The sequence below is a fragment of the Rutidosis leptorrhynchoides genome, chromosome 5, assembly GCF_046630445.1.
Source record: "Rutidosis leptorrhynchoides isolate AG116_Rl617_1_P2 chromosome 5, CSIRO_AGI_Rlap_v1, whole genome shotgun sequence".
Taxonomy (NCBI): Eukaryota; Viridiplantae; Streptophyta; class Magnoliopsida; order Asterales; family Asteraceae; genus Rutidosis; species Rutidosis leptorrhynchoides.
Window position 1 is genome coordinate 458,729,478 of NC_092337.1, and position 6,782 is coordinate 458,736,259.

General features: G+C 37.1%; 1 pseudogene; it reads right to left on the reverse strand.

Moving 5' to 3' along the window:
- Positions 1-359: 359 nt before the first annotated feature.
- LOC139850208 (uncharacterized) lies at positions 360-5,720 on the reverse strand (annotated as a pseudogene).
- Between the last annotated feature and the right edge of the window lie 1,062 nt (positions 5,721-6,782).

A 6,782-nucleotide genomic window follows, 5' to 3' on the forward strand; every position in this document is an offset into this window, starting at 1 on the left:
AAAAAAAAAACACCTTTCTTTCTTTGAAATAAAATGGATTACTCTTGTATTATGCTGAAAAGTGAAGAATTAAATTTGGACTCTCCCCCACCCTTAAACCAGACATCGTCCTCGATGTATCCAACGAGAAGTTTAAAAACAGAATATGAACAGGAGAGCGAAACTTCCCTGGATTTTGAAGAAGCCTGAATGAATGTGAGCTGCTGTTAAGATGAACCGAAGGACCACGATAGCCATGAACAACTAAAATAAATCCGTACTAATTCTAACTGCAGAAGTAAAAATAAAATGCATGAAACATTGGGTTGCCTCCCAAGTAGCGCCTTTCTTTTATGTCTTTGGCTAGACACAGATTTGCTTCAGGTTGCATAAATTGGATGTTCTAAAGCCATTTCCTCCATGTTGTACACTTGAAATCCTTCATAAAATGGCTTCAAACGATGATCGTTAACCTTAAAGATTTTATCAGTACTAAGACTTTTAATTTCAACTGCACCATAAGGAAAAAAATTAGTAACAACAAACGGACCGACCCAGCGGGAACGCAATTTACCAGGAAATAACTTAAGTCTAGAATGAAAAAGAAGAACTTTTTGGCCAACGCAAAAATTCTTTCTAGAACTCATTTTATCGTGAAAAGCTTTAGTTTTTTCCTTATAAATACGCAAGCTTTCAAATGCATCATTACGAATTTCTTCCAACTCTTGTAATTGCAACTTCCTGTTTTTTCCAGCATCATTTAAATTCATATTGAAATTTTTCACAGCCCAGTATGCTTTATGTTCCAATTCAATAGGAAGGTGACATGCTTTACCAAACACCAAACGAAAAGGAGACATACCTATTGGAGACTTATATGCAGTACGGTATGCCCACAACGCGTCATCAAGTTTAATACTCCAATCCTTTCTATTCGGGTTTACTGTTTTCTCAAGTATAGACTTGATTTCTCGATTAGACACCTCTGCTTGCCCGTTAGTTTGAGGATGGTAGGCTGTTGAAATGCGATGAGTCACGTTGTACTTCTTTAGTAAACCCTCCATAACCCGATTACAAAAGTGGGTTCCCCTGTCACTGATTATAGCACGTGGTGTACCAAACCTAGCAAAAATATTAGTCTTGACAAAATCTGCAACCACTTTAGCATCATCAGTTTTAGTAGCCTTAGCTTCAACCCACTTTGAAACATAATCAACAGCTAAAAGAATGTAAACATTGCCAAAAGAAGGTGGAAAAGGCCCCATGAAATCAATTCCCCATATATCGAAAATTTCACAAACATTTATAGAAGTAAGGGGCATTTGATCTCGGTGGCTTAAACTACCTGTCTTTTGGCAGCGTTCACAAGACTTACAAAACATATAAGAGTCATGAAAAATATGTGGCCAATATAATCCACACTCCAAGATCTTACGAGCTGTTCTTTTAGGACCAAAATGTCCCCCACATGCATGTAAATGACAAAACTCAAGAATAGGCTGAATTTCAGTTTCGGATACGCACCTTCGAATTACCTGATCTGAACAGTGTTTCCAAAGGTACGGGTCATCCCACACATAGTATTTAGCATCACTTTTTATCTTATTTTGTTGAGCTCTTGACAAATCATCAGGTAGGGTTTTTGTAACCAAATAATTAACAATATCAGCATACCATGGATATGTGTCTTTGACTAAAAAAAGATGCTCATCAGGGAACTCATCGTGCCAAGGAAGTAGCTCTTCTTTTATCACTGCTCGACTCAAATGATCAGCAACCAAGTTTTCTGAACCTTTCTTATCTCGAATTTCCAGATTGAACTCTTATAGTAGAAGGATCCATCTTATAAGCCTTGGTTTTGCTTCTTTTTTTGCGAGTAGGTACTTAAGAGCTGCATGATCACAATAAACAATTACTTTAGTACCTAATAAATAAGAACGAAGCTTTTCTAAAGCAAAAACAATAGCTAAAAGCTCCTTTTCCATTGTCGAGTAGTTGCATTGAGCACTATCTAGGGTTCTTGAAGCATAGTATATAACATGGGCTGACTTTCCAACTCGCTGCCCAAGAATAGCACCAACTGCATAATTGCTTGCATCACTCATTATCTCGAAAGGCAAATCCCAATTCGGAGGCTGTATGATTGGAGACGAAGTAAGCAGCTCTTTCAACTTGTCAAAAGCAGCCTTGCACCCATCATCAAACTCAAAAACTACATCTTTTTGAAGCAATCTGCATAATGGCTGACTTATCTTCGAAAAATCTCTAATAAATCGGCGGTAAAATCCTGCATGACCAAGAAAAGAACGAACTTTCCGAACATTTTTCGGATATGGCAAAGATTTAATAATATCAGTTTTAGCTTTATCGACTTCAAGTCCATTAGCAGACACTATGTGACCTAAAATATTAGCTTTATCAACCATAAACTGACATTTTTCATAATTAAGCACAAGGTTTGATTCAATGCATCTTTTAAGAATTTTTTCAAGGTTAATTAAGCATGAATCAAATGAATTACCATGGACAGTAAAGTCATCCATAAATACCTCAATGATGTCCTCTACATATTCTGAAAATATGCTCACCATGCATCTTTGAAAGGTAGCCGGTGCGTTACAAAGACCAAAAGGCATTCTTCGAAAAGCGAATGTACCAAAGGGGCATGTGAATGTAGTTTTTTCTTGATCTTCGGGTGCAACTGGTATTTGATGAAAATCAGAATAACCATCAAGACAGCAAAAATAAGCTCGACCCGCTAACCTTTCAAGCATCTGATCTATAAAAGGGATGGGGAAATGATCTTTTCTAGTTAAAGAATTTAACTTTCTGTAATCTATGCAGATCCTCCACCCATTTTGAACTCGAGTAGTCACTAAATCACCATCAGAATTCTCTACCACTGTTACACCAGTTTTCTTTGGGACCACCTGAATAGGACTCACCCATTTGGAGTCTGATATCAGGTAGATAATACCTGCATCCAGGAGTTTCTGGATTTCCTTCTTTACCACTTCCATCATTGTTGGATTCAACCTACGTTGGACTTGCTTCGTAGGTGTAGCTCCTTCTTCCAAAAGAATCTTATGCATACATGTAGAGGGGCTGATACCACTAATGTCAGCTACTGTCCACCCAATTGCTTCTTTGTATTCTCTTAAAACCCGAATTAACCTTTCACATTCCAATGAAGTCAGTTTACTTGAGGAGATAACAGGAAGTGTGTCTCCTTCTCCAAGAAACAAATACTTGAGATGATCCGGTAACTTTTTAAGCTCGAGTTTTGGTGCCTGCACAATTGATGGAAGAAGTTTAGCATTAGTCAATGGTAAACCAAGATAAGAAACACGGCTGTTAATAGGTGCAAGAGAGTTAAGAGCAAAGATCGCTTCTTGTAGATTCGAGTCTGGCTCAATTTCCTGCTTTCCACTTTCTGAAATATTCTCAACAAGTGCTACCTTTAGTGAATCATCATCATTTAGTTCAAAAACTTTCTGCACGAAAGAGTCAATAACATCAACGCGAAACACAGAACATTCATTACTAGGATATTTCATGGAATCGTATATATTAAATTTAATGACTTGACCATCAAATTCCATAGTAAGTGTACCCCCATGAACATTAATATTAGTCCTAGCTGTTTTAAGAAAAGGTCTTCCTAATAAGATAGAAGGTGAATTAGAATGATTATCCTCACCCATATCGACAACATAAAAATCAGCAGGAAAAATTAATTCTTTAACCTGAACTAATATGTCCTCTACCACACCATCGGGGTACGCATTTGATCGATCAGCTAGTTGAATAATAACACCCGTTTCTTTCAAGTTTCCCACTTTCATAGCTTTAAAAACAGAACGAGGCATGACATTTATTGAAGCTCCTAAGTCTAACATAGCTTTTTCAATCTTAACATTACCCATTTTACAAGGGATAGTAAACATACCTGGATCCTTGCATTTAATGGGCAACTTCTTTTGAATCATAGCCGACACATTTTCTCCCATCAGAACTTTTTCATTACCCTTAAGCTTTCTTTTTGATGTACACAATTCTTTAAGAAACTTTGCATATCGAGGTACCTGTTTAATAGCATCTAGAAGTGGGATATTTACCTCAACTTTGCGGAAAGTTTCAAGAATTTCCTTCTGATGTTCTTCTTTTTTGGACTTTGCAAACCGACTAGGAAAAGGTGGAGGTATTTTGAGCTCCTGTTTTTGCGGGCTGATCAGTTCTTCTTGTTGAACAGCTTGAGAAGTCGATTCTTCAGTTACAAACTCTTTTTCAAGCTCCCTTTTAGATGCTTTATGTGGCTGCTCAAGTTCCTTTCCACTTCTCAAGGTAATTGCACTAGCATTCTGCTTAAGGTTATTAATCGTTTGAGATGGCAATTTACCTGATACTTGAGATTCAATTCGGTTCATGGAGGTAGCCAACTGACCAATTTGAGTTTCTAAGTGTTGAATTGTGTTTTTGGTTTCTTGTTGAAATTGTTGGGTGTTAGTTGCGAGATGCTTAACGATGTTTTCAAGAGACATACTCGAGTTTGAAGATGATGGTTGTGAGTGAGCTGATTGGTTAGGGTATGGTTGTTGGAAATTATTTGAACGAGCTCCATAGCTAAAGTTAGGGTGATCCCTCCATCCGGGATTGTAAGTATTTGAGAATGGATCATACTTTCTTTGTGGTGGACCCGGAAACCCTCCAACAGCGTTCGTTTGCTCAACTGACCCGTCTTGAAGTGTAGGGCACATGTCTATCGGATGACTAGCAATTGAACAAATTCCACAAGCTTTCAACTGTTGTGTATTTCCCATAACCATCTTTTCCACGAGAGCAGTAAGATGATCCAAACGTTGATCATAAGAAGCATTGACCTCGCTAACACTTTTTGTTGGTATGTCTTGTCGTGTACCAAACTGCTGAGAATTAGCAGCCATATTAGAAATCAGATTCCTCGCTTCAGTAGGAGTCTTGTGTACTAGTGCTCCTCCACTTGCAGCATCAATCATATTCCGGTCCATAGTCAACAGACCTTCATAAAAATACTGTATCAGCAGCTGATCACTAATCTGATGTTGAGGGCAACTAGCACAAAGTTGCTTAAATCTTTCCCAATACTCATATAACGTCTCTCCATTGAACTGACGAATCCCACATATGTCTTTCCTGATATTTGCAGCGAGTGAGGCAGGGAAAAACTTCTCGAGGAATTGTTTCTTCATCTCGTCCCATGTGGTTATAGACCCGGAAGGCAGATAGTATAACCAATCTTTTGCCTTGTCGGCTAACGCAAATGGAAAAGCACGCAACTTGATTTGATCTTCGGTAACTTCTTGTGGTTTCATTGTTGAACAAACCACGTGAAATTCCTTAAGGTGCTTATGTGGATCTTCACCAGCTAGACCACGAAACGTTGGGTGTAAATGAATCAACCCGGATTTTAGCTCAAAAGGAACAGTAAGTTGCGGGTATTGGATGCAAAGTGGTTGTTGATTAACGTTCTGTGTCGCCATTTCCCACAAGGTTCTTTCATTTGCCATTTCTTCGTCTGTTTGGTCACTTTCAGTGACCTGATCAAACAAGTCAGACAGGAAGTTTGGTTCAGGAGATTCTAGCCAAGAAGACGATGGATCTTTTTGAAAATTTCTTTTTCTTGCTTCTTTTCTCAACCTTTTAGCAGTCTTCTCAATCTCGGGATCGTATTGAAGTTCACCTGTACGAAACGATCGGGGCATTAAACAAGTCACAAAGCAGAATTACAGTATAAAAAAAATGAAAAATGAAAAATGAAAAAAAAAATGCAGTAAATAAAATGATGAATGATTATAAAGAAATAAAGCTAAGACGCCAATACCCGGCTGCGGCGCCAAAATTTGGTGGGTGTCGAATCCAACAAAATAAATCCTACTTTAAATATTTGTAGATAGCACGAGTAGGGTCGTTTCCACGGAGATTGGTTTAGATTATTTCTATATTACCAAACAAAGTTAAAGGGGGGTTTTGAGTTTAGTTATACTACTAGCAATTTAGAAAAATAAAAGTACTAATTAAAAGTAATCAGTAAACAAGTGAAAGACAAATATATAGATTAAAAGTACGACCTAGTTAAAGATAAATTCTAGTTATGAATCCTTGGTTTATCATTGACACTAAACATTTCAGAGACTTATAAGTAAACTGGTTATGGCCATTAACAAGCTCTAACAACCTATCTCTTCTTAAATTGTCGATAAACAAAACAAGCTCTTTGATTATTTCCCTTATCAAACTAATCAGCCTTAAACAAGCTCTCAAGGCTTGATTGATGATAGCATTAGACTCAAAAGAGATTACCAGTTCTGATTGACAAACACATGAGCTCGGTTCATCTAAATCAAATTACTTATACCCTTAACAATAGTTGAAAACTTGACCATAATCAACATTGTTAATTGCTACTTTCATTAGAACATTCAAGCAATTAAGGACTTAAACATCTAAATAGCAGATGATACTTTGACAATAAAAAAAACACAAACTGATTCAATTAATCAAAAGTAACCATGTTCAAGAAATAAAGCAGAGTATAAGCAAATACTCAAAAGTACCGAATTAGGGAAATTAAAAAGTCTCAAAACCCAATTGGATTCATAAACATAGAAAATTCCTTAACTAGATAGTAAAAATAAATTAGCTACTCATGACTTTAGGAGAAAATCACAACTAACGAATGGTGAGCCTTTAATTGCGATGATCAGCGCCTCAACATGCAATAAATCGCAGCAACAACAACATGCAATCGGGCATCGACTATGATT